At 42.2% G+C, this 25,630-nt stretch overlaps 1 long non-coding RNA gene across 1 annotated transcript in view; it reads left to right on the forward strand.

Annotated features, from left to right (window-relative positions):
* Positions 1–24,667, forward strand: part of LOC310827015 — a 30,690-nt gene extending 6,023 nt beyond the window's left edge. The window contains exons 2-3 of the long non-coding RNA XR_014556135.1: positions 23,280–23,402; positions 24,259–24,667. This is a non-coding gene — a long non-coding RNA (uncharacterized lncRNA). The remainder of the gene's footprint in view (positions 1–23,279; positions 23,403–24,258) is intronic.
* Positions 24,668–25,630: the final 963 nt, after the last annotated feature.

Raw genomic sequence — 25,630 nt, forward strand, 5'->3', positions numbered from 1 at the left:
CATGCCGCATTGAGGCAGTAATTGATGCAAAAGGGGCCCAAACCAAGTACTGAGTACATATGCATGCTTCTACTTCTCAGAGGTTCAATATTGCTCTATTTGCAGTCCTTTCTTTGCTGATTTCATTTAATATTTTAGTTTTCTGAGATTGTTAATTTGGGGTTTTCATCAGCTGTACGCCATGATCATCACAATTATAACAAACAAAGGCTTGACATATCTCGCTTTGCATGTCATGAGTCTACCTCATATATTAGTTTCACCTTTTAAGTTGAATTACTGAAATAAATGAACTTTTCCACCATATTCTAATTTTCCAAGTTTCACCTGTATATTGTTGAATGTCTATGTAAATTGTACACAGTGAGAACAGAACGGATGCACCTGAGTTCTGGTGGCATCATGAAGCTAAAAAAACAGAAGAATGTCAAGGAAGCCAAAGGGCAGGATATCTGAGCTTTAGATGAAGCTGAGCATCTTTTTGGTCTTTCCTTATGGGTTCTGGCATGTGCTGCCACCTTGAGATCCACAGAGGAAAGGTAGGACACAGATAATATAATCTTGCAGCACCCTTAACAAACTGCAGTTCCCTAAATGTGAGTCAATTGGTGTGTATGCAACCTTAGTTACTGAAATAGTCCTGCCATAAGCATGCCTAAGAGTCCACCCTTACCATGTTTTGTTGAATTCAGTGGGGCTTCATGGCTCTGATAATATTTTGCTTCTTTTGGAGCGTTTATTGATTTTATTGCTGTTTTGTCATTTCACTGTTTTCGCTTTATTAGTATTATACCTTTTCTTTTGTCACCTCAGCACGTTTGATAGTTGGGAGTAAAACATTTGTCATATGTTTTATGAACTCTATGCTCTATAAATCTAATTGAATCTAAATAAACTACATAAAGTACTGATGAAATAGTTTGGTGCTGCAGGAAATGGTAATCTAATAAGGCCGCTCGATTTGGTAGGTGTTCCAAAATATACAGAAATATAAAGCTGTCCCTCAGTACTCTTTGAAAGTTATCGGTGCCCAGATCAGAGGACCTTCTGAAAGAGAGAGGCAGGAAAAGGTATCGCATATGCTCAGTGTCACCTTGCAAGGATGTAAAATGGTGGCAGCCTTCCTGCCAAGTCCTGAGCTCCTATTTACTTTTCCACTTCAGATCTTCTGTGTTTTGTGGCTGTTGCTGACTCAGTCGGCTGCCAGAGTCGCTGGCGGCACCACATCGTACTAAGCAACAAACAAAGCAAAGGTCCAGGGCCTCTGGCTTGGCTGCTGACCGGCTGGCTGCTTGGCTGGCTGACCCAGGGAACACACAAAGAGCAGTGTCCCTGTCGGCAGCCCGCCTTGCACTTGTCTGTGGCAAAATCTCTTTGTCTCTCCTTGCTCGGTTTAAAGGAGCATTGAAAAGGGGAAGGGAGAGCATCTGTTCAAAGCATAGCCCACCAGAGCAAAAGAATCAAACGAAATGCACCTGCTGAAACATTCAATGCTGCTTATTCATTGCACTTGAATTCTGCCTTACGGGCATCCCTCCCCATGTGTGTGTTACACTTGTGTGAGGCTGCGTATATGAGAAATAATTACATAAATAGAATCATGCCAGGAAATGGTGGGAAAGAACTGAAGAGTCCTTGTGGCTTACCAAGGAGACCCTCCCTGGACCCGAAGAGGACATCAGTGAGGATGGAGGAAGCCCTGAAGAGACTGCAGAGGTGCAGTGGGGTTTTATGCTGCTCAGCCTTCCCGCCTAACAGCTGATTGTGGTTACAGATAGGTAGCCGTGTTGGTCTGCCATAGTCAAAACAAAAAAAATTCCTTCCAGTAGCACCTTAGAGACCAACTAAGTTAGTTCTTGGGATGAGCTTTCGTGTGCATGCACACTTCTTCAGATACAGCTGATTGTGGGGTAGCACAGAAGCTGCATTCTTCAGCTGATTGTGGGGTAGCGCAGAAGCTGCAGCCGCTTTCTGGCACATCTTCCAGCCAGCCCCAGAGCTTCAGTTTTGGTGGAAGAGAGAGTTGTGTGGAAAGAGAGCAGAGGGTACTCCCCACTTTATGCATTTTCACTTATGTGCACAGGGTCCCAGAATGCAATCCCCGCATATGTAGGGGGACCTGGGGTAAGATGTATGGCTCATCCAGACTTTAAAGCTTTGTGTCTGAGCATATGTTGTTGTCTCAACAAGTTTTGTGTCCAGATTTTTACTTTTTAAAATATGGGGAAATCAGTGTGTTACCACTGAATCAGAGCAAATGGGAACCTTTGGGAAACTTGATTGCTGTTTGCCCCGATTCAGTGGCAAAACACTCAGATATGGCACTTTAATGCCTGGACCGCTGCCTTGGTCTTCCCTGCACATCATGCATCTGTGACAGCAAATAAGAGGGAGGGATCAGTGTACCTGGAAGAGGGAGGGATCAGAGTACAAGGTATGCAGAGCTACAAAACATTTCTTTTTAAAGAAGGAGGAACTCCATCTCCAAACCAAACTACCCAGTGGGAACGAAGCATGCTACATGGTCTCCAGGACATATGGAGTATTAAGTGTCAGTTGGGAAAAATAAATGGGAAACCACGAGGGGTGTGATGTGAAGTGCTGGAGCCCCACTTAGCTTACAGAATCCTGGAGGAGGGCATGGCTTTTGGCTGACATCCTGAACAAGAACACTTCTGTAAGGGGGTGAAGAAACACCATAGTGTGTTGTGATTCAAGTTACAAGAAAGGAGATTCCAGCTAACCATCAGGAAGAACTTTGTGACAATAAGCGCTGTTCAACAGTGGAACAGACTCCCTCAGAAGGCTGTGGACTCTCTTTCCTTAGAGGTTTTTCAGCAGAGTTTGGATGGCCATCTGTCATGGATGCTTTAGTTGAAAATCCTGCATTGTAGAGAGTTGGACTGGATACCTTGGGGTACCTTGCAACTCTATGATTATTATTTAGGTGTTAAGCCACCAGTCATTTAAGAAAATATAGAGAGACTTGATGATCTGTGGGGCCCTTTGCTGGAAACTACAACTATTCCAGAATGCGGCAGCCAGACAAGTGACTGGGAGCAGCCGCCAAGAACATATAACACTGGTCCTGAAAGACCTACATTGGCTCCCAGTACGTTTCCAAGCACAATTCAAAGTGTTGGTGCTGAACTTTAAAGCCCTAAACGGCCTCAGCCCAGTATACCTTAAGGAGTGTCTCCACCCCCATTGTTCAGCCCTGAGGTCCAGCTTCAAGGGCCTTCTGGCAGGTCCCTCACTGTGAGAAGTGAGGTTACAGGGAACCAGGCAGAGGGCCCTCTCGGTAGTGGTGCCTGCCCAGAGGAACGCCCTCCCATCAGATGTCAAGGAAATAAATAATTACCTGACTTTTAGAAGACATCTGAAGGCAGCCTTGTTTAGGGAAGTTTTTAATGTCTGATGTTTTATCATGTTTTTAACATTCTGTTGGGAGCAGCTCAGAGTGGCTGGGGAAACCCAGCCACATGGGCAGGGTATAAATAATAAATTATTATTATTTGTTTATCTAACAGTATGTATAAACTGCTTAACGTTTCAAGAATCTGTAAGTGATAGAGTCTTTAAAAAAAACACCCATTAGACATTAAAACAAGAACAAAAATGCAACCTAAAACCAATCAAGCAAAAATATAAGAACTCTCGGAAGCATAAAGAAACAGATGATTCAAAGATATAACACATGGTTTAATATTGTGGGCAAAAATGGTCATGGAAAACTGGTTCCTTCCAGAAAGCCAGGGCAGATGCCAAATTTTTCCAGACTTACTGAATGGAATATAAACCAGACATACATAGTAGAGAATAACTTCAGCCATGAACAGTGGTGTTCTGGTTGCCAATCAAAACCATTTAACTGGCAAAAGGAAGTTTCTGGTATATTGTTAAGCAAATGGCTCTGTATTTGGTATGGTTAGAACTGAGAACAGGAAGGGTAGAATAATATGTTTAGATGCCAAGTTAAAATGTATTTCTTCCTTCAGGCCTATGGAGATGGCTGATTTGGAACTGGTTTATTCTGATTTTTTTATTTTTTGTATAAGTTTTTATTAAATTTTCTGTTTTACAATTTAAAGTACTCATTTTTTACATCCTTAAAATATCAATGACTTCCGATCTTCTCTTTCCATGGTTCATTTTACATATCATAAATCCCTGTCTATTTTACAGAAACTATTCCATTCATTATTCCATTATTCCATCCATCACAACTTCTTTACACTGTTTAATTTATCTTAATGCTGCCAGCATTTTCAGCTGTACACAGTTATAACTGGGTTTTTTAAAACTGACTTTATGAATTTTATATGTGCTCCTAATGTGTGGGTCTTTCATGAATCGTGTGTGTGCTGCCCTAGGTTGAAGGTGAGTTATAATAAATAGCATTAATTACAACAATTACAACAGTTATAATAATGAGGATTTGAAGGCCCCATTCTTAAATAAATTCCTAACAGAGTTTACACTGCCATAGAAGAAAGTATTTTCTAGAAAGACAACATTAGCTCTCAGCATAGCTGTCAACTTACAGATTTGAAAATAAGGGACCAGCAGCTTCAAAAATAAGGGATCAGCAGCCAAAATAAGGGATCAACAATTACTTTGATAAAATACATATTTTGTTGCATGCAAATGGGTAAATAATAATAATAATAATAATAATAATAATAATAATAATAATTTATATCCCGCCCTCCCCAGCTGAAGCCGGGCTCAGGGCGGCTAACAACAATCAAATAATCAAATAATCCAACATTCTAAAAACATTTCATTATAAAAATTAATTAAAATCAAATTAATGGCAACCGTTAAGCAAAATTCTGTGCAGGTTGCCAGAGGAGGGAGTCAGGCTGCGCCCTGACAAAAGGCCTGGTGGAACAACTCTGTCTTGCAGGCCTCGCGGAAAGATGTCAGGTCCCGCAGGGCCCTAGTCTCTTGTGACAGAGCCTTCCACCAGATTGGAGCCACAGCCGAGAAGGCCCTGGCTCTAGTTGAGGCCAGCCTAACCTCTCTGAGGCCTGGGACCTTCAGGATGTTTTTATTTGCAGACCAGGAGAGGCGGTCCCATAGGTACGAGGGTCCTAGGCCATATAGGGCTTTAAAGGTTAAAACCAGCACCTCCTGTACTCCACCGGGAGCCAGTGCAGCTGGTATAGTACCAAATGAATGTGATCTCGCAGCGAAGACCCCATAAGGAGTCTCGCCGCGGCATTCTGCACCCGCTGGAGTTTCTGGGTCAGTCTCAAGGGCAACCCCACGTAGAGCGAGTTACAATAATCCAGTCTGGAGGTGACCGTCGCGTGGATCACAGTGGCTAGGTCAGGGCGAGAGAGATAAGGGGCCAACTGCTTAGCTTGGCGGAGATGAAAAAATGCTGCCTATACCTATTAGTTCCATAAATTACCATATAGCATATATTCAACACAAAAAACAGCAACAATTTGTTGTTGACAAAGGACAGCTGGACATAGAAAGGGCCCCATTACCTTCAGTAGCTTATTTAAGGGACATCATCAATAAGGGATAGCAGCGGGACATGGCGCTGGGATAAGGGACTGTCCCGCCAAATAAGGGACGCTTGACAGCTATGGCTCTCAGCCAACAGAAAACCTGAATGCCCATCAGAAAAGCTTTAAAACCAGGTAGGACACCAGACAGGATGAGACGAGAACTTTCAACAAAGATTTCACTGTTGTTATACAATGCAATCATATTTCTATGTCTGCTACACTAATGTCTCATACTCAATTATTTTCCCCAACGGTATCTTTGCATTTCTTTGCTGGCCAGATTTCTTTGCTGGCTGGAACAAAATGTTTCCAGTCAATGGAAAATTTCGGCATATTCTGTTAGATGATCCTCCCAACTTTCCTGTGGGAGGGAGAAGAATCTGCTCTCAGAGAGTGAATTGGCTCAGGAAATGTACAAGGATGATTCTTTTAACAGCCTCTTGTTTGCTAATGGAAATGGGCCATCATAGCTCAGGGAGAAGGCAGTTTGAAGATGAGAAGAAGCAACTCACCTTTATGGCATTCCAAATTAACAATTCCATGATAATTAGCAGCAATGATTCATCTTTGGTTGAGAAGTCATTTCTCCTGGATTGGACATCAGTGATGGAAATATGCAAGAAACTACATGTTCCCACATCAGATGTAGTCTCAACAAACCAATGTTTTCAACTGAAGTTGGCGACAGGAGAAACAAGGAAAGGGATGATCCCAGCACACCATTGAACAAACCACAAAATTTTGTCACATTTTGGTTGGCCTAAATAAGAACCGTGGTACCTTGGTTCATGAACTTAATCCGTTCCGGAAGTCTGTTCTTAAACTGAATCCGTTCTCAAACCGAGGCGCACTTTCCCTAATGAGGCCTCCCACTGCCAGTGCCCTTCCACCGTTCGGCTTCCGTTCTTAGACTGAGGTAAAGTTCGCAAACCAGGACAATCCTTCCGGTTTTGTGGAGTTCGTAAATTGAATCATTTGTAAACAGGGCTGTTCTTAAACCAAGGTACCACTGTATTTCTCCATTCTAGATTTGGAGAATTTTCCTATGGGTCTATGTGACTACCTTTTGTGTTGTTGTTTTTGTTCTTGTTAAACTGAAATATGCCAGTTCAAGTTGATTTAGGGACAGGCAGGATTTATTGCATTAAATGCAAGGCCCACCCTCCCCAGATGGCCCGTTTGTAAGTATTTTGACATGGCATGCCAGTTTGCTGGTGATTTTACAGTTGAGTGTTAGGCTCCATGTATTAAAAGCAGTGTCCGAACAGAGTGATTTAACAACCAATCCGTCTTCTCTGGGAACTTTCTGGGAACTGTAAGTCTGGAAAGGGATTTGATAACAACACTCTGCATCACAACAAGCTATCGTTGCCAATATTCTTTTGAGGATGCCGTGACTGTTTCAGATGATAGGATTTAAATGTATAGTGCAGATGGAACTTAAGCTGTGGCTGGCTGGCTGGCTAAAGTATTAATCAAATTGGTCTTAGGAGCTATGGGGTAGACCTGCAAGGGCAGCTCTTGTATATGGCATAAATTCAGGAGTATCTGGCATTTTCATTCATTCATATATATATATTTGTATATATATATATATATATATATTTGTTGCTCTTTACACGGGAAGACACCCGAGGACACCAAAACCTGCATTCCTATACCCGTGAAAATCTACGAAAGCAAATATATATATATATATATATATATATATATATATATATATATATCAGATTAAAGTTTTACAATCATATATCGAACATAGATCATAAAAACAAGATTCCAATGAATCTCTTGGACTTCCCTCCACCCCTTCAGGTAACGCTTCAGGTTACAAACTCCGCTAACCTTGAGTTACCTCAGGTTGAGAACTTTGCCCCAGGATGAGAACAGAAATCGTGTGCTGGCTGTGCAGTGGCAGCAAGAGGCCCCATTAGCGAAAGCACGCCTCTAGTTAAGAACAGTTTCAGGTTGAGAACGGACCTCCGGAACGAATTAAGTTTGTAACTAGAGGTACCACTGTACAGCACGTTCTTCCTCTCTGCCTCACCTAGTTCTTTGACAGTGATTAAAGCCTGGAGAACAGAAGAGCAGTGTAGTCTGTACAAAAAAATCTACACTAGACCTTTCAGAACTGCATCACAGGATATAAGCAGCAGTAGGCTCGTAGGCTTCAAGGTTATCTGTTATCCAGCTGATGGAAACACATGCTGTTCCAGTGAACCTAGTTCCCAAGATTTGAGATAGATGTCAGGATTTAGGAAGCATAAGATCTCTTTGTGTGTGACATGCGGCTAGGTCAGGCTCCTCACAGCACCATGCGGCGAAAGCAAGAAACGTAGAAGGATTTCGTATCCTTTACGAATCTTTTAAGGGCATCTTCAAAATGGATGGAAAAATACACAGTAGTCTTCCAGGTAAGGACTGACCCTGCACTCAGGGAAAAATATATAGAAACTAGGTGTACACAGAATCTGCTTGTGAGGGTTCAATATTACACACCAGGGATGGGGATCCTCAGATCAGAGGGTCCAAATGCAGCCTATTTGATCCTCCGGACTCTCTCTCCAGGCCACATTCTCTCCCTTGTAATGCCCCTCTTCTCATCCTGCTTTGCACTCTCCTTGAATGTGTTTGTCTGACTGGAATGTGCCCTTGAAATCTGCAAATTTGCCACACTGAATGATAAAGAGCGGTGTGCAGGTGTGCAAAGGTGTGTAGAAGCTGTACAAATGTAAAGTTTTCATTTGTTGCTCTGTCCCCTTTTACCTCTGGCCCCCACCACTGGTATAAGCCCCCCCCCCCGAGACTGCCTAGAAGCAAATGAGGCCCACAGACTAAAAATGGATCCCCTCCCCTACTTTAAGCACTTGCTTGAGGTAAATCCCATTGAGCTCACTAGGGCTTAACTTTTGGATATGAATAGGATCGCACCACAAATGGCTTCTCCTCATTCCACCAGCTCCACCCCAAGGGATCTGTTGCTATCACCATTGTTGTTGTTGTTGTTTAGTCATTTATTCGTGTCTGACTCTTTGTGACCCCATGGACCAGAGCACACCAGGCACTCCTGTCTTCCACTGCCTCCCACAGTTTGGTCAAACTCATGTTCATAGCTTCAAGAACACTGTCCAACCATCTCGTCCTCTGTTGTCCCCTTCTCCTTGTGCCCTCCATCTTTCCCAACATCAGGGTCTTTTCCAGGGAATCTTCTCTTCTAGTGAGATGACCAAAGTATTGGAGCCTCAGCTTCACGATCTGTCCTTCCAGTGAGCACCCAGGGTTGATTTCCTTAAGAATGGATAGGTTTGATCTTCTTGCAGTCCACGGGATTCTCAAGAGTCTCCTCCAGCACCATAATTCAAAAGCATCAATTCTTTGGCGATCAGCCTTCTTTATGGTCCAGCTCTCACTTCTATACATCACTACTGGGAAAACCATGGCTTTAACTATACGGACCTTTGTTGGCAAGGTGATGATGGAGGGCACGAGGAGAAGGGGACAACAGAGGATGAGATGGTTGGACAGTGTTCTCGAAGCTACGAACATAAACTTGACAAAACTGCGGGAGGCTATCACCTTTAGGCAGCATGTAAAGCCAATAATAATAATAATAATAATAATAATAATAATAATAATAAATGTCACACAACAGTGTTCACTCTCTTCCTTCTCTTCCTTCTGCCTCTCATGTCCTAATGAGCACCTGTCACCAGAATCCCAGTTAGGAGGGTATCCTTCTTCATTTCATGTTTCAGAAGAGTTTTATTATTAATTATGCCCTTTGTCAATAAGAAGAGATGGAAGGGGACTTCTTGTCATTTTACTTCTGAGACAAAAATTAAGGTCTGGCCATATTGGCTGCTCTGTGGCCCTCTAGATGTACTTGGACACAGCAAGTCCCAGCCAGCACTATAGATGATCAGGGATGATGGAAGTTGTATTCCATCAAAAGTTGGAGGTCCAGTGGTCCCCCACTCTTGTTTTTGGACTACAACTCCCATCATCCCTAGGTAGCAAGACCAGTGGTCAGGGATGATGGGAATTGTAGTTCAAAAACAGCTGGAGGCCCAAGGTTGGGAAACACTGGTTTAGACCACAATGCCACCTGCATCCCTAGGAAAAGTACTCTGGCAACTATCTGAAGCTATAATTGACAAGACCGACTAACGCTTAATATTGTTCTCCTACGTTTCTGATTTTCAAAATGATCCAACGTAAATTAAGAATTTCCAGATCACTACTGCTTAGATTCAGATAGATGAGAATGATTTTCAAAAACCAGGAAACCCAAAGCTTCCTGTGCTTATTTGCATATTTGCATGTGTTGAAAGAAATCATTGGAATTATGCGTGGTGTCAGTCAGGCGAGAATCTGATCTAATGCATCCTACATTTATCTCTGATTTTTGCCTTCAGCCTGACAGCCTAAATATGAGGAAGGTGTTAATTTTATGCAGAATTACAGATGTTTGATTAAAGCCTTTAACGAGTGCTTCTGATGTATAATTTATATCTGGGTAAGTGACTATTGCTGGCACACTGAATCAGTTACCCCAAAGCATCAAACCCAAAATTCTCACTTTCCTAAAAAGGAACTAGCAAATGAGTAAAAAATAAATAACAGTGATTGGTCAAGGACAAGAATGCTATGCCCTCCTTCTAGGCAAAGTCAAAATTAATTCCTTGTAACAAGCAACTGTTTGTATTGATGAGCCAAGCTGTTGAAATTATCTATTTTCTTCAAAATCAGCTGGAAGATGGCAGGGGCTCACTAACTTTCTCTCACTGGGTGATATCCACTATGAGTATATTCTGAGTATGATTTACTTGGGTAACACCAACAGTAAATATAGAGAGACCTGAGAGCAATTAGAAATGTGCATTTTTAATTTTTTTATTAATTCTTTCTGCTTCTGATGATGGCGCTAACAGTTGGCTACACCATTCTAGAGTGCAATTTTCAATGGCTCTTGGATACTTAGATTTAGGCACCATCGTGAAAAATGTGTAAATGAAGGCAAACAATATTTATTCTAACAAACTAACAAACAAACTAACTAAACTAAAATGTGTAAATGAAGCCAAACAATATTTATTCAAAGAAACTAACAAACAAACTAACTAAACTAAAATATGTAAATGAAGGCAAACAATTATTCTAACAAACTAACAAACTAACTAACAGGAAAGATCAGATATATATGAGATCAAAAGTTCATTGAAGACGGGGGAAAATTTTCAGACTATCTGAAATGTGTATGTGATGAGCAAAGAACGCTAGTAGGATTTCAAGAAGTTCTGTAAATGATAGAGGACTATTGTATTGATGAAAACTAAGTGTGTGAAGGTTTATAAAATGCAATATAAAATTAGGAAATGCGTATTTTAAAAAATTGAATAGTGGATGATTGTCAGAGAGGTTGAAGGAAGTCTAAAAGAGAAAATATGTGATAAATTTAGATTGGATACTATAAATGTATGTTGGAAAATTTAATAAAAAAATTTAAAAAACCAATATTTATTCTTTAGAATCCTTTATTGTATTTCAAATCTTTAGGCTATGAGTGCTGCCACTTATGTAGCCAAAATGTCAACAGTCCATTGCCCAAGAAGCGGGTATCAGTAGGCTTGGGGGAACGCCAACCTTCATAATACAGAGCAAAAACAAAGTTGAAACCACAATTTACAATAAAATACAATAATAACTGCATGCAACATTAAGTGGTATTTAAGACACTGGAACAGAGAGTATTTTAGACAAATTAGACAAGAACCACTCCTGCTATGTACTCTCCAACATTTCTCTGATGAAAATAGGAACATCGTATTCCATCATCATCATCATTTTATTATGGATACCCTGCCCATTTGAGTGGGTTGCTTCAGCCACTCTGGGCAGCTTCCAGCATACGAAAGTAAGAATAAAGTAGTAAATATTTTTAAAAAACTTTTCTATACAGAGCTGCTTTCAGATGCCTTCTAAAGGTTGTATAATTGCTTATCTCTTTGGCTTGAGGGTTGCATAACTCGATAGACTCCAACGTTTCTCTGGTGATGATAGGAACATCTGAAGGAAAAGTGGTACATTCCAGAATCAAATCTGTCACCGGGACAGCTTCTGTGAATCTGGGACCGTCCCTGGAAAAGAGAGACCTTTATAGGGTCTCCTGCAAAAATAAATGGTTCTTAAGCTGCAGTCTGAATGAATGTAACATGGGGGGGGGGAATGAAATCTGTACTGGGAGGGAGTTCCATAGATGGTCACTGATAAGGTCATGCGTCTTCTAGTGCCCCTCCCCAATCATGTTCCTAGTAGACACAAGAAGCAAGGCATCCCCTATAGATCTCAAAACCTGGGTGGGAAGGTACTTGGGAAGATGCTCTTTCAACTGTTTGGGTCACAAGTCATACAGGGCTTTCATGCGTCAGAACCTGAACCATGAATTGGGCCTACCAGTGTAATGGAAGCCATTAGATGGAGTTATGTTGTGAATGAGTAGGTCTACGGTTGAGACTGGCTTGCCCAAGAGAACATACGATCCACAGCTATGCATATTTATATATATTTATTTATTTATTTATTTATTTATTTATTTATTTATTTTATTTAATCATAAAAAACCCTCCAAACAGTTTACATTAATCTTGGAAGGATATCCCACTGCTCTTGGTAGGACTTAACTGGCAAGTTTGTTTAGGACTGCAGCCACAGAGAGTTTTTCTAGCAGAGGCAGGATTCAAACCAGGAGCTTCATGATTTGCAGGCTCCGTCCCTCAAGCTATATGCTATGCCAGGTCCTATTCAATGTTCCTTTGTCTTGACAAAACAAACAGTGCTTGGGAACCCTTCAACAGGAGACTTCATGAGGAAATAAACAAGCCCAAAGGCGAGTGGCAAACAAAAAGCAGATTTAACGGAAGGTTATAAAATAACGCTGAGTAAACAGCAATGAAACTCTAAGTGAGTTAATGCCAAGGGGAGATAATTTGATGCCAAACAACAAAGCTCTTCTCTGTCTAGGTAAATATATTGAACACAAATATTATGGCAATGTGAAACAATGGATTTTATTTTTCAAGCAGATGCTGGAACCCTTGAGATGAAGGGTAATGCAAGGATAAAAACACTAAATGTGCTACAGCTTCACCTTCTATATACTTAATTAAAAGTACAGGGGATCTGATAGTCTTCCGTTGCATCTCAGTATCTTAGTTCCTCACCCCTTGCCTTTTGAGTTTGTAAAATCTCTGAAACGAAAGGATGGAAAGCTGCCAGAAAGACACAGTCAACATGGGAGCAGAAAGACTGGGCTGACAGTAGGGTTGGAGGAGAAAGTCAGTTTGGAAGGCATTTAAAATCGAATCTACCAAATTTACATGTTCTGAAATAATATGCAAACCGAAACACAGCAATCCTTTGAAATTCACATTTATCTGAATTTTCCTGTGCAGTTCCCCAACCAATGTTTACAAAAATGAGGAGAGTGTGTGCATAAAAATGAAGTCATTCATGAAAAATAACATACAAAAATGCATTACATTAGGGGGATTTGCTCGCAGAAATGTGTACATTTGCCAAAACTGCATATAAAAATGTGCTTATTGGGAGAAATTCACACTAAAATACTGGTGGTTTATCACAAGATTTTTTTTTTAATTACAACTTTCTGCAAAATGTGAAGAGCGGAGTTTTAGATTGGAAAGCCTGGAAACCAGGAAAATGGAAATTGACAGATCCTTCCATGCCAAGCAGAGAGAATGGGGAGAAGAAGATGTATCAGGGAAGTCTGGTCACTGAGCCTCAGAGCCACACGAGGGGATGCAATACAAATTATCTGGAGAGAAGAAGACTTGTTACTGTTTGAAACTGAATCAAAATATATAAGGGTGGTCTTGCTGAAGATGTCTGTTTCTTGCCACATAAGGTAAAGGTAAAAGTAAAGGTAAAGGGACCCCTGACCATTAGGTCCAGTCGTGAACGACTCTGGGGTTGCAGAGCTCATCTTGCTTTATTGGCCGAGGGAGCCGGCATACAGTTTCCAGGTCATGTGACCAGCATGACCTGGTCACTTCTGGCAACCATAGCAGCGCACGGAAACGCTGTTTACCTTCCCGCCGGAGTGGTACCTATTTATCTACTTGCACTTTGACGTGCTTTCAAACTGCTAGGTTGGCAGGAGCAGGGACCGAGCAACAGGAGCTCACCCCGTCGCGGGGATTCGAACCGTCAGCCTTCTGATCGGCAAGTCCTAGGCTCTGTGGTTTACACCACAGCACCACCCATGTCCCTCTTGCCACATAGATCTTAACAATTCATACAAACTAACCTATTCCCACCCATCCCCCCCAAAAACGGTACTCCCTCAATCACATGCCATTTGAAGTCTGCTGATGGAGTCATTATAGACACAAGAAACAGGCGGGATATAATTGTGTGTTTGCCAGATGAATTGTAACAAGAGTGCAAACATTCGATGGAGGTTATGAATGCATGGAGAGATCAGATTTGTACCAGTTGCCTTTCTCCAAATTTTCACTTGTACCAGGACCTATATCTATATATACCCTATATCAGGAGTAAAAGGTAAAGGTAAAGGTCTCCTGGACGGTTAAGTCCAGTAAAAGGCAACTATGGGGTTGTGGCGCTCATCTCGCTTTCAGGTCGAGGGGGCCAGCGTTTGTCCGCAGACAGCTTTCCGGGTCGTGTGGCCAGTGGGACTAAACTGCTTCTGGCACAATGGAACACCATGACGGAAACCAGAACACACAGAAACACTGTTTACCTTCCCGCCACAGCAGTACCTATTTATCTACTTGCCTTGGTGTGCTTTCAAACTGCTAGGTTGGCCAGAGGTGGGACAGAGCAACAGGAGCTCACCCCGTTGCGGGGATTCAAACCACTGACCTTCTGATCAGCAAGCCCAAGAGGCTAAGTGATTTAAACCACAGCTCCACCCGTGTCATGAATAAAGCACACAATCACTGATAGGTCCACCTGCCATTGTGAGGCTCAAAGCAATGAAGATGATGCCTCCCCAGCTGTTGCCATTGGCTGTGGGTTTCTTGTGATGTCACAAAAGCACTTGGCAACTGAGTGGATATAAAGCCAGGCCAAGGGGAAAGCCCCATTCTATTTCCAGCAGGACACACCTGGCCATGGATGTGACATTCAACACTGCCCAGGTTTCCTCCACTTGGAGGAGGCAAACTGGTGAATGGAAGGAGGCAATCCTCTGGCAGTGGGATGCTAGGGAGCAATAATAAGGCAAGTTTGCTTGCTTGAAGGCTGCTGGTATCCATGGTTGAAAGCTGGTGGACCTAACAGTAGCTTCTGGCACAAGGGACACCGTGACAGGAGCCAGAGTGCACAGAAATGCTGTTTACCTTCCCTATTTATCTACTTGCACTGGCATGCTTTCGAACTGCTAGGTTGGCAGGAGCTGGGACAGAGCAATGAGAGCTCACCCCGTCACGCGGATTCGAACTGCCAACCTTCCAACTGGCAAGCCCAAGAGGCTCAGTGGTTTAGAGCACAGCGCCATCTGCATCCCTATATATATACCCTATATCTATCTATTCTCTCTCTCTCTCTCTCATCTATCTATCTATCCATCTATCTATATCATCTAAAAATCAGGAGTAAGGAATCTCAGTCAGGGGATGCAGTCCTTTAGACCTCTCTAAATACAGTGGTACCTTGGTTTACAAACTTAATCCGCTCTGAAAGTCCATTCTTAAACCGAAACCGTTCTTAAACCGAGGTGCGCTTTACCTAATGAGGCCTCCCGCCACCGGTGCCCTTCCACCATTCGGATTCCATTCTTAGACTGAGGTAAAGTTCGCAAACCAGGACACTACTTCCGGTTTTGCGGAGTTCGTAAACTGAATCGTTCGTAAACAGGAACCACTGGCTTTTGCATGGCTGGACTGTAGCCAGCTCACATTTGCCTCGGGGCTCAGCCACCACTCCCATGTGGCCCTTGGAACATTCTCCAGGTGGGAATGTGGCTCCCAGGGGGTGAAAAATGTTCCTCACCTCTGCCCTAGACCATTTATTATATGGGTTGTAGATAAACACCTCTGCACTTTTGAGCATGTGAGGGTCTTCTGGGCAAACGGAAGCTGAGATGCATGAGCTAAACTGAACACCTGCACACAGTTAGTGTGCTGATATTAAGCATTTATGAACTCCAGGCTGGGCCTTTATCATCATGCCCTTACTAGTTGCTCAAAGCATTTGTGAGCATACTGAGCTCCAAATTCTTACATCAATGCCAAACATCAGTCTACTCATCATATACTCGATAGATGTGTGCTGTTGACCTCTGGCAGAAGCTCACAAGACTTAATTTGATGCATTTACCAGTTTTGATATAATTTTAATGTTTTTGATTTTTATTTTCCTGTAATTCGTAACAGCCAAAATGCAATGATTTCATTTCTTGAAAGGTATAAGAAAAATCTGAAATCTTTATAATGGCTAAAATATGTAACTTTATAGTACAGTTTTAAAAACAATAATCATGAGATACCAAATATCCACGTGCCAGCCAGACAGTGAAATGCTAAATTATGAGCTTTTAGCCACAGAGAATGAAAACAGGAGATTTACTGTCTGGCTGAGAGATTTTCTCCTTGAGATAACTGCCAGGAGGGGGCGGGGAAACACTCTGAATGCATCTACTCCCCCCACCCTTAACTTTTAAAGATAAATGATGGACCGTCATTTGGTCAGCTTAAGAATGTGGAAAGATCAGTCACCCCAGCACTGAAATGACATTTTAAAGGAATTACATTGATGTAGATGTTTGTTTGGTTTTAAAGAATACCTCTCTGCTATGCTGAAGTCACATTTTTAACATGCTCCTCGGGCAATAGCCATACTTTTTAAAGGTAGCATGATTTCATCATAGATCAGCGGTAACAAAATGTGTTACAAAACAATGAGACTGACAGCTCATCATTGTGTCTCTCAGCAACCAATGAGTTTACAGCAAGGAAGGATAAAATTCGAGGAGTAGCAATTTAGAAATTCTGCTAAATCCTGGCAAATTGCTAACATTTCTTAATTGCTATATAAGTCGTCGGAAGGGGTGATTATGTTTAAATCCACTCATTAAGTATGTATGCATGCAGCTTAGAAATAATTATATTGTTCCAAATTCTCTTCCATTTATATGGTGTTTGAGAATTTTAAATACTACCCCCTCTGCCAGAAGACTATCATTTCATATATGATGTCCAAGATCTGCTCTTTAGACATTGAGATATGCAATTTCATGAGTTTCACAGTCAAATAAAACCAACAAAGAAGAACAGTGCTCATCTACATTTAATTTTAATGCAACCATTGGGACAAAAGGCGTACTGATAATTAAGAGTCAAGATACTTAGCTGACTCAGTTGCCAATGATTATCCAAAGTAGTACTGCATGAACTGTCTGCAACGTTATCACCCAGTGTCGTAGCGTTGGGGGTGCAGGGGGGGCCGCCTCTGGAGTCGCCGAAGAGCCTCGGGCGCAGGCTGTAGCAGAGCCCTATGGCAGCAGCCCAGGCAGCAGCAAGAAGAAGCTGGCAGCGGCGGCAGGTTAGGGGTTAGGGATGCAAATTACTTGCCTTGCCCCGGGTGCTGACAACCCACGCTACGCCACTGCCTGCCACCCTCTCTTTTGCCCACGACACCACTAAATTTACTCTAGGGGTTCCAAATCTTTGAAGCACTTCTGGGGGTGACATGGGGCATGGACCGGGACGGGGATGGGAGACAAGAAAGGGGACTTTCCATTGTGCAAGTGCAAATCTAACACAATGAATGAATCTGATGCTGCGCTAGGTTTTCAGATAGGCTTCCTATTTTTTCCTGAAATAAACTATAAACCACATGTTAACATCTGATCAACTTTCACAGTTGCAAATGTCCATTCTTTGTGTGGATCTGATATCAAACTGTTGTGTAGTGGTTCAGAGCGGTTGGACTCGTAATCTGGTGAACTGGGTTCGCTTCCCTGGTCCTCCACATGCAGCTGCTGGGTGACCTTGGGCTAGTCACACTTCTCTGAAGTCTCTCAGCTTCACTCATCTCACAGAGTGTTTGTTGTGGGGGAGGAAGGGAAAGGAGATTGTTAGCCACTTTGAGACTCCTTAGGGTAGTGATCAAATCCAAACTCTTCTTCTTCTTCATTAACATGGGTAAGAGGTCCCATAGTGTTTGAATAGGGAAGTATGCAAAAAATAAAACAAAACAATAACACATCCGGTAAAGGCTGGGCCCTTTGTCTCTGATGGGAAGGAGTATTTTAAAAAGTATTTGCTAGTAATATGGCATGTGGGAGTAATAATGTAGGAATTGTGGCATTAGCTTGAGGGATGCTGCCAACACATTGTTGTGTTGGTCAAATCAGTCAACACCAGTACAAGCAGCTGTGCAGAGTAAACATTTGGATTCTGCAACTTTTGTGTTTAGAAACCTAATCTTTGGGGGGGGGGAGGTCTCCTCAACTTCCCCTTGAGTGTAACTTCCCCCTATTTTTTTAAAAAAGAGTTTCTATAAAGCTTACAAAATAATCTCTGTATCTTTGTGCATGCAGTCTTGGACTGGGGAGGTGTAGCCTTGGTGCATCCTATTTCACAACTGCTAAGAAGAACAACAAAAATCACATTTCAGGGTTAAGCTCCTCAGTTAAGCTTTTCAGTGTCGTTGAAGGTCTGCTTGCACAACAGAATCCTGCTCAAAGAAATGGGAGTTCCCCTGCTTCTCCTTCCTCTTGCATTACTTGCATGCCCCCCAAAATCTTCTCTAGAGGAGGGCTAGGGCAGCCTCCAGAAAAACTGGGGGGTTGGAGGCTACTGGAGGGAGGGAAGAGAGGAAGGGGAAGTCCCATTGCACCCATTGGTGTGATATTTGACAGTGATGGCTTGCTTAGGGTAAATATATTTGCTTAGGGTGGCTTAAGCTTAAAATAAATCTTGACTGTAGAAAGAAGGAAGTACAGAAATAGATATGCCTCTGGCGCAGGATCTGACAGCACAAATAGAATGAGGTTGTGGGTTGAGTTGTACATATACTAAACTGGAAGCAGGATTGTGTTATCCTAACCGAACCTGTTATGTACTGAAGTTCTCATCCTGGGCCAGCAGGGGGATACTGTAGATAGTTTTCACTCAGGTCCACATATGCAAATAAGGAATTGAAAGTGACGTTCAGTGATTGGATAGTTACAGAAAGTTGTTGCTGTTGCGTTGTAGTTGAGCTCTATATAAGCAGGTTGGCTGAACCCTTCAGCTCAGTTCTGTTCTGGCCTGTGAATAAACAAGAGCTGTCTGAAGAATTGCTGTGTCATCTGATATGTTCACCCACAACTTAACAGAACCTATGTTTACTGTGCAATCACTCATGCATACTTTTATATGTTTTACATGTACAGCGGAACCTCAGTTTTCGAATGTCTCAGAAGCTGAACGTTTCAGAACCCGAATGCCAAAAACCCGGAAGTAAATGCTTCTGTTTTCAAACGCGCCATGGAAGTCAAACGGCTTCCGCTGAGTGTTTTTCAATTTTCTCAATAGAAATTGCTGATAGCCCTTTGCACCCAGATTGTCAAACATTTTGGAAGTCAGACAGTCTTCCAGAATGGATTATGTTCGACAACCGAGGTTCTACTGTATACTTATAAATGATATTATATTTTTACTGTTCTGATTGTTAGCTATGAAGAAAAGAGACCTATGCTCTTGTACTCTCCAAAATGGCAGGTACACTGATGCTACTATACAAGCAGACAAATAAAACTCATGAAGCTTTATGCTAGCACACTAAACCAGGATTGAGCATTGTGTTGTAAGTAGCTGAGGCGCTAAAACTCAGGCCTGATATTCTCAGTGCCAATAGTGTCATGTGAACAAGCTCTCAGATGCTTAGCCTACTGTTATTAATGGGACCCGTCCAAAACACTAGAGGCTTAACATGGTTTAAGGGCTTTCTATTGACCCTCAACTCTGTTCCAAACATTCTGTCCTGTAGCCTCTTGTACTATGGGAAAAGATCAATAGGTAGCTAAAAATACTTCCTCCCTTTTTGTCTCAGAATGAACTGTTAAATTTTTATTAGTTTTTAATTTCGAATACATATCTCTAACACTACTAAAATAAAAAGTCATAATGTTTAATTTTGTTATGACTATATTGAGGAGAAATCAAATTGCTGCGCAGTATGAGATCCTAGCTCTGCATGTAAGCCAGTAATTGTTCAACAGGCAGGGATGAAAAGGGTGACGAAATCATCTGCCCAATAATTTATCAGAGATATTCAGAGTTTGCAGGACAGCACATGTGCTGATTGGCTAGTGATCAGGTAGGAAGGGAGAAGTCAGTGTGGAAGCCATTTCTGTGCAAGATTCCTTATTTAGCTAGGAAGATACTCATATTTTATTCCAGTTCCCTTCTGTTTCCCTAACTGTTAATTTCAGCATTGTATTTGAGATTCACACAATGTCCATGCCACTTTTAGGAAACTAATGGAATATAATGCATTTTTAGCACTCAATTTCATGTTATTGGATTTTGTGGGGCTGTGGTGGCGGGGAATCCTTTTGTAGTCCCCTCAACCTCGAAAGGGACGTGGGTGGCGCTGTGGGTTAAACCCCAGAGCCTAGGACTTGCTGATCAGAAGGTTGGCAGTTCGAATCCCTGCGATGGGGTGAGCTCCCGTTGCTCGGTCCCTGCTCCTGCCAACCTAGCAGTTCGAAAGCACGTCAAAGTGCAAGTAGATAAATAGGTACCACTCCGGCGGGAAGGTAAACGACGTTTCCATGAGTTGCTCTGGGTCACCAAAAGCGGCTTAGTCATGCTGGCCACATGACCCGGAAGCTGTACACCGTCTCCCTCGGCCAGTAAAGTGAGATGAGCGCTGCAACCCCAGAGTCAGCAATGGCTGGACCTAATGGTCAGGGGTCCCTTTACCTTTACAACCTGGAAAATTGCAGTAGCAAAGTGGTGAAATTTAGGGCAGAATACTCGCACACAGTTCTTCCTTGCCATTTTGATGAGACAATCCTGGTGGAACAGAAGCATGCGTGCGCAAAACGTTGTCTGATGGCATTAGTTGTTGTGTGAATGGAATTTAGTGCGGCGTGCTGGCATATCAGCCCAAACAAAACCCGCGACACAGCAAGTACTGCCACATGAAAGAAACATTAGAAAACGGGACAGAAGCACTAGCATTATAATCAGGAAGACTAACATAATATTCCCCACATCTGAACACACCCATGGACTCCAAGCATCAAACTCCAAGTGCAGGGTCAAAGCAAACCTGCCGTCAGCCAGTCCCCAATCTCTGCAGGTCAATTTATACAAATTTGGCACCGCAATGTTACATGAAGAGTCTGAACACCAGGTAACAAATTTGTAACATTTACTGAGCAAAAGAATAACCACCTGGAAAGGCCCTGAGCGAAATGTATGTATTTCTTCTAGCAAATTATTTTAAGAATGAAAAATAAGATGAGGAAAGCCTTTCGCGTTATAATTACATTTTGGTGCACCTAATGAGGTCTGCAAAAGCTTTCTTGCTTTCACCTTTTCCCATCCTTCCTACAGTGATAAGGCTCCATTGTGTCATTTTCCCGTCACTTACGCATGCGATTTTGCTGTGCATTTTGGCTTTCCAGCACGAAGGCAAGACATAGCTGAGTTTAATATCTTAGTAATGTAGAAAGTGGCAGAAGGGGGGGGGGGGAGATCTGATTTAAGGGGTGTCAGTAAGGAGTGTAGAAACCTGACTAACCACCTGTAGCTCCCCTCCCACTTAACTTTCCTTAATTGCATTTTGAGATTTGGGGAGAGAGATTATGAATCACTGGGCCCAAGTTCAGTAAAGAGGCTTTCACCTTGCAGACTCACTAATGAAGCTTTGCAAAAATTTCCGGGGAGGTAGGCATTATTCCAGTATTACACATGAATAATCTGAAGTCCCAAGAGTTTAAGTATGATCTCAAAGCAATTGGAGTGGCATGCCGAGACCAAAAGTCACACACACATCCTTTCTGAAACTGCACAGAATTGCAAACACAAGCTGCATGAACCAGATTGGCAAACATGTTAGCTGGAGGGGAGGCGGAGAAATGAGCTAAAAACGCCACTGTGCCAACAGTCTGATCCACAACCGGAACTAGAAATCAGCTGTCTGTGGTAACTCAGTCTGATTCATAGCCCTGCATGTTGCTTGTTTACTCTTGGTGATGGTAGTTCAATTGAGCCTTGGGAATTAATTAGCTAGGTGCAAATTAATTGGTTCACAAACAATGGCCTCTTCAGAATTTGAATATGTGTTTCCCCTACATTTATTTGCTATAGTGGCATCCTCTTTTATTGGAGCTTGGACAAATAGCTGTTTGTCTGCCTGTGACTAATGCAAATCTTAACATTTGTCTTAAGCAAAATATAATAATCTGCTTGTTTCAGACAGAATTTGCGGCTGAGTGCTCTGAACTTATGCAAGCTTCACTCCATTAAGCCTGGATGCTTGGAGACTACAGCAGAAGGTTGAGCAGGAAGGATCCAATAAGGAAAACAAATATTTATTTTTTGCAAGAGTGACCATAAAAAGAAGGCGGGGAGGGAGAAAAGGATTTGGCACAACATTCTTCCATTTAATCTCCCCATCCAAATCTTCCACAGGCTGATAAGAACTTTGTTGGCTTGTCATACTGGCTTGTAATACTGCAGCTTTTTGAAATTTGAATGCAGCATGTATGATTCAATCATGTATCACACACACATCTGTTCAATCCTAGGATTCACTACCTAAAGTGATGGCATCCAATTTGCAGATGACACCAAACTGGGAGGGGTAGCTAATGCCGCAGAAGACAGAATCAGAATTCAAAATGACCTTAACAGATTGGGCGCAAGCTAACAACATGAATTTCAGTAGAGACAAATGTAAGGTTCTGCACTTAGGCAGGAAGAACCAGATGCACAAATATAGGATGGGGGACACCTGGCAGTACATGTGAAAAGGATCTAGAGGTCTTGGTGGACCACAAGATGAACATGAGTCAACAGCAGCAAAAAAGCAGCAAAAAAGCTAATGCTATTCTAGGTTGCATCAACAAAGTATAGTGTCCAGATCAAGGGAAGTATTAGTAACGCTCTATTCTGCCTTAGACCACACCTGGAATACTGTGTTCTATTCTGGGCACCATGATTTAGAAAGGATGCTGTGCAGAGGAGGGCAGCCAAGATGATCAAGGGTCTTGAAACTAAGCCTTATGAGGAACGGTTGAAGGAGCTTGGTATGTTGAGCCTGGAGAAGAGGAGACTGAGAGGAGATAGGATAGCCTTCAAATATCTTAAGGGCTGTCACATGGTGGAGGGAGCAAGCTTGTTTTCTCCTGCTCTGGAGGGTAGGACTCCAACCAATGGCTTCAAGTTGCAAGAAAGGAGATTCCAACTAAACATTGGGGAAAACTCTGACAGTAAGAGCTGTTCGGCAGTGGAACAGACTCCCATGAGAAATGGTGGATTCTCCTTCCTTGGAGGTTTTTCAGCAGAGGTTGGATGGCCTTCTGCCATGGATGCTTTAGCTGAGATTCCTGCATTGCAGGGGGTGGGACTAGATGACCGTTGGATCCCTTTCAACTCTAAGAGTCTATGATTTAATGAAATATGAAATGTGTTAAGGAGTCCTCACACTCTTCCCATTTTTTAAGTAAAAGCTGCAAATACTCACTTATGCCCCATGTTGCTTATACAGGAGCACAAAGAGGTGAACATGGCAACTCTCCCTAGTCGCCATTTATCTTCCCAACAACCTAGTGAGGTGGGTTAAGGCAGAGACGGCAAGTCTTCAAGGTTACTCAGTGAGCTACAAGGCTGAGTATTGATACAAACTTGAGTCTGCCCAGTCCTAACCCAACACTCTAACCACCGCAGTGTCTTAAAAACCTATCACTCATCCCCACATAAGATTGTACGACTTCAAAATACATGTGAAAGATTAGATATTTAAATATATCTTCATGTCACCACCTTTCTGCTTGCAGAGGGATGGTGCAGTTGGAAAAAAGCTTACTTTTTTTAAAAAATGGTAGATTCTCATTTCTACATGATCTCTATCCATGCATTGGGAGGTGGTAGAGGTCTGTGAGGATTGCAGAGGCTGGTGATGATTGTATGATGTGCCAACATTTGAGCTGGGTCTAATTAAGGTCATTGAGAGGAGGTGCCTGCCATTAGCTCATGATGTTGTCAGTATTTGCCGGAAGTTTCCCCAGCAACCATGTTTGGGCTGGAGGGCATGCCTCCTCTCTTAGCATGCAAGATAAAACAGAAACACTGAGAGGATGGCGTGGGATTGAGGATGAGAGAGGGGGCAGCTAAGGATACAGCTGTAGGGAAAGCCCCATCATGTCTGACGTTTGCAGCCGTCAGGCTCAGACAGGCAAGGAGGAGGGTGGCTCTAATTGTATCAAAGCTGCAGGCAATGCAGTGTTGACAGACCAAGAAAGAATGCACTCAACGTATTTTTAATTTTAATTTTTCTTATTCTACTTGTTGCATTCTCAATGTATTTTTAATTCTAATTTTTCTTATTCTACTTGTTGCATTCTCAACATATTTTTAATTTTAATTTTCCTTATTCTACTTCTTGCATTCTCAATGTATTTTTAAGTGTAATTTTCCTTATTCTATTTGTCAATTCAGTGCAATTCTGTTACAATTGATTTTGACAGCTCGATGACTAAACTCTATAGCGTCGAAAAGTCGGATTACCGGAACGACGTCCCAGCACTGAACCACTGGTATATCACAAGTGGACCCTTTATTACTTCGTTTGCAATTTTTCAAGAAATAATCCATTTTGGAAAGAGAAGAAATGAGCACTGAACCACTGATATATTACAATCAAATACTGTGTTTGCTATCGTTTTGGTCACTGCACACCTTATGATGCTATTTACTCAAGGGCACTATCTTTCATGGATTACAGAGTTATTTGGGTAATAAAAACAATATCCCTACAAAATAGATGACCTGTTTGTAAAAGGCATGCCTCCGTGTAAAAATGGGAAGTTTAGACTAATAGGTTTTCCATGAACAGTTCATGCTTCAGAATACCTGTTCTAAGTTCACCATGCTTGCACAGGTAAATCAAGTTTCCATTCTCATACATTTCTCAAACACCATTTCGGTTTGATAATAATAACAATAATGTCATTGTAGCAGATATTTGTTGTTTCCATTTGCTTCATGTGATGGTCCAAATATTGCCAGCATTGTGCTTGGAAGAGAGATAAAGGGGCAAATTAAGTAGAGCCAGATCCTCTGAAACACAAAGTCTTTATTTACCCAAAGCTTCTCCAGGACTTACTTGGGCTAGTTATTTTCCAGAGCTGTTGGTTAAGGATGAATGAAACCTCTTCAACAATACAGCCCATAGTTGAACGATATCCCCATGGTTTGCTTAGTCCAAGCTCAGATGCTCAAGCAGAGAATTCTACATCTAAACCATGGGTAGGCAAACAAAGGCACGGGGGCCGGATCCGGCCCAATCACCTTCTAAATCCTGCCCGCAGACAGTCCAGGAATCAGCGTGTTTTTACATGAATAGAATGTGTCCTTTTATTTAAAATGCATCTCTGGGTTATTTGTGGGGCATAGAAATTCGTTCATTTCCCCCCAAAAGATATAGCCCGGCCCACCACAATGTCTGAGGGATAATGGACCAGTCCCCTGCTAAAAAGGTTTGCTGACCCCTGATCTAAAAAATCTCTGTTTGTCCAGTGAAACTCATCCAAATCGTTGATGCAATCTCTAGCATCCCTAGTGGGTAGTCCCTTTTTCCACTGTCTTTTCCACAGTACATGTTTCTTCCCCCTTTCCCCACCATTTCTTCCTTTCCAACCATTCGTTTGTTTGCCCAAACTTTGTTTTCAGTTCCTAAAAAATATAAACAGTAGGGAATGGAGTCAGCTAATGAGTACTGCTAGTGGGAGCCTGTACAAATACTTCTTATAATGCAGTGGGGTTCTTTGCCCCTCTCCTTTTCATTAAAGTAAAGGTAAAGGGACCCCTGACCATTAGATCCAGTCATGATCGACTCTG

This window comes from Podarcis gaigeae (genome assembly GCF_964106915.1).
Source record: "Podarcis gaigeae genome assembly, chromosome: 11".
NCBI lineage: Eukaryota > Metazoa > Chordata > Lepidosauria > Squamata > Lacertidae > Podarcis > Podarcis gaigeae.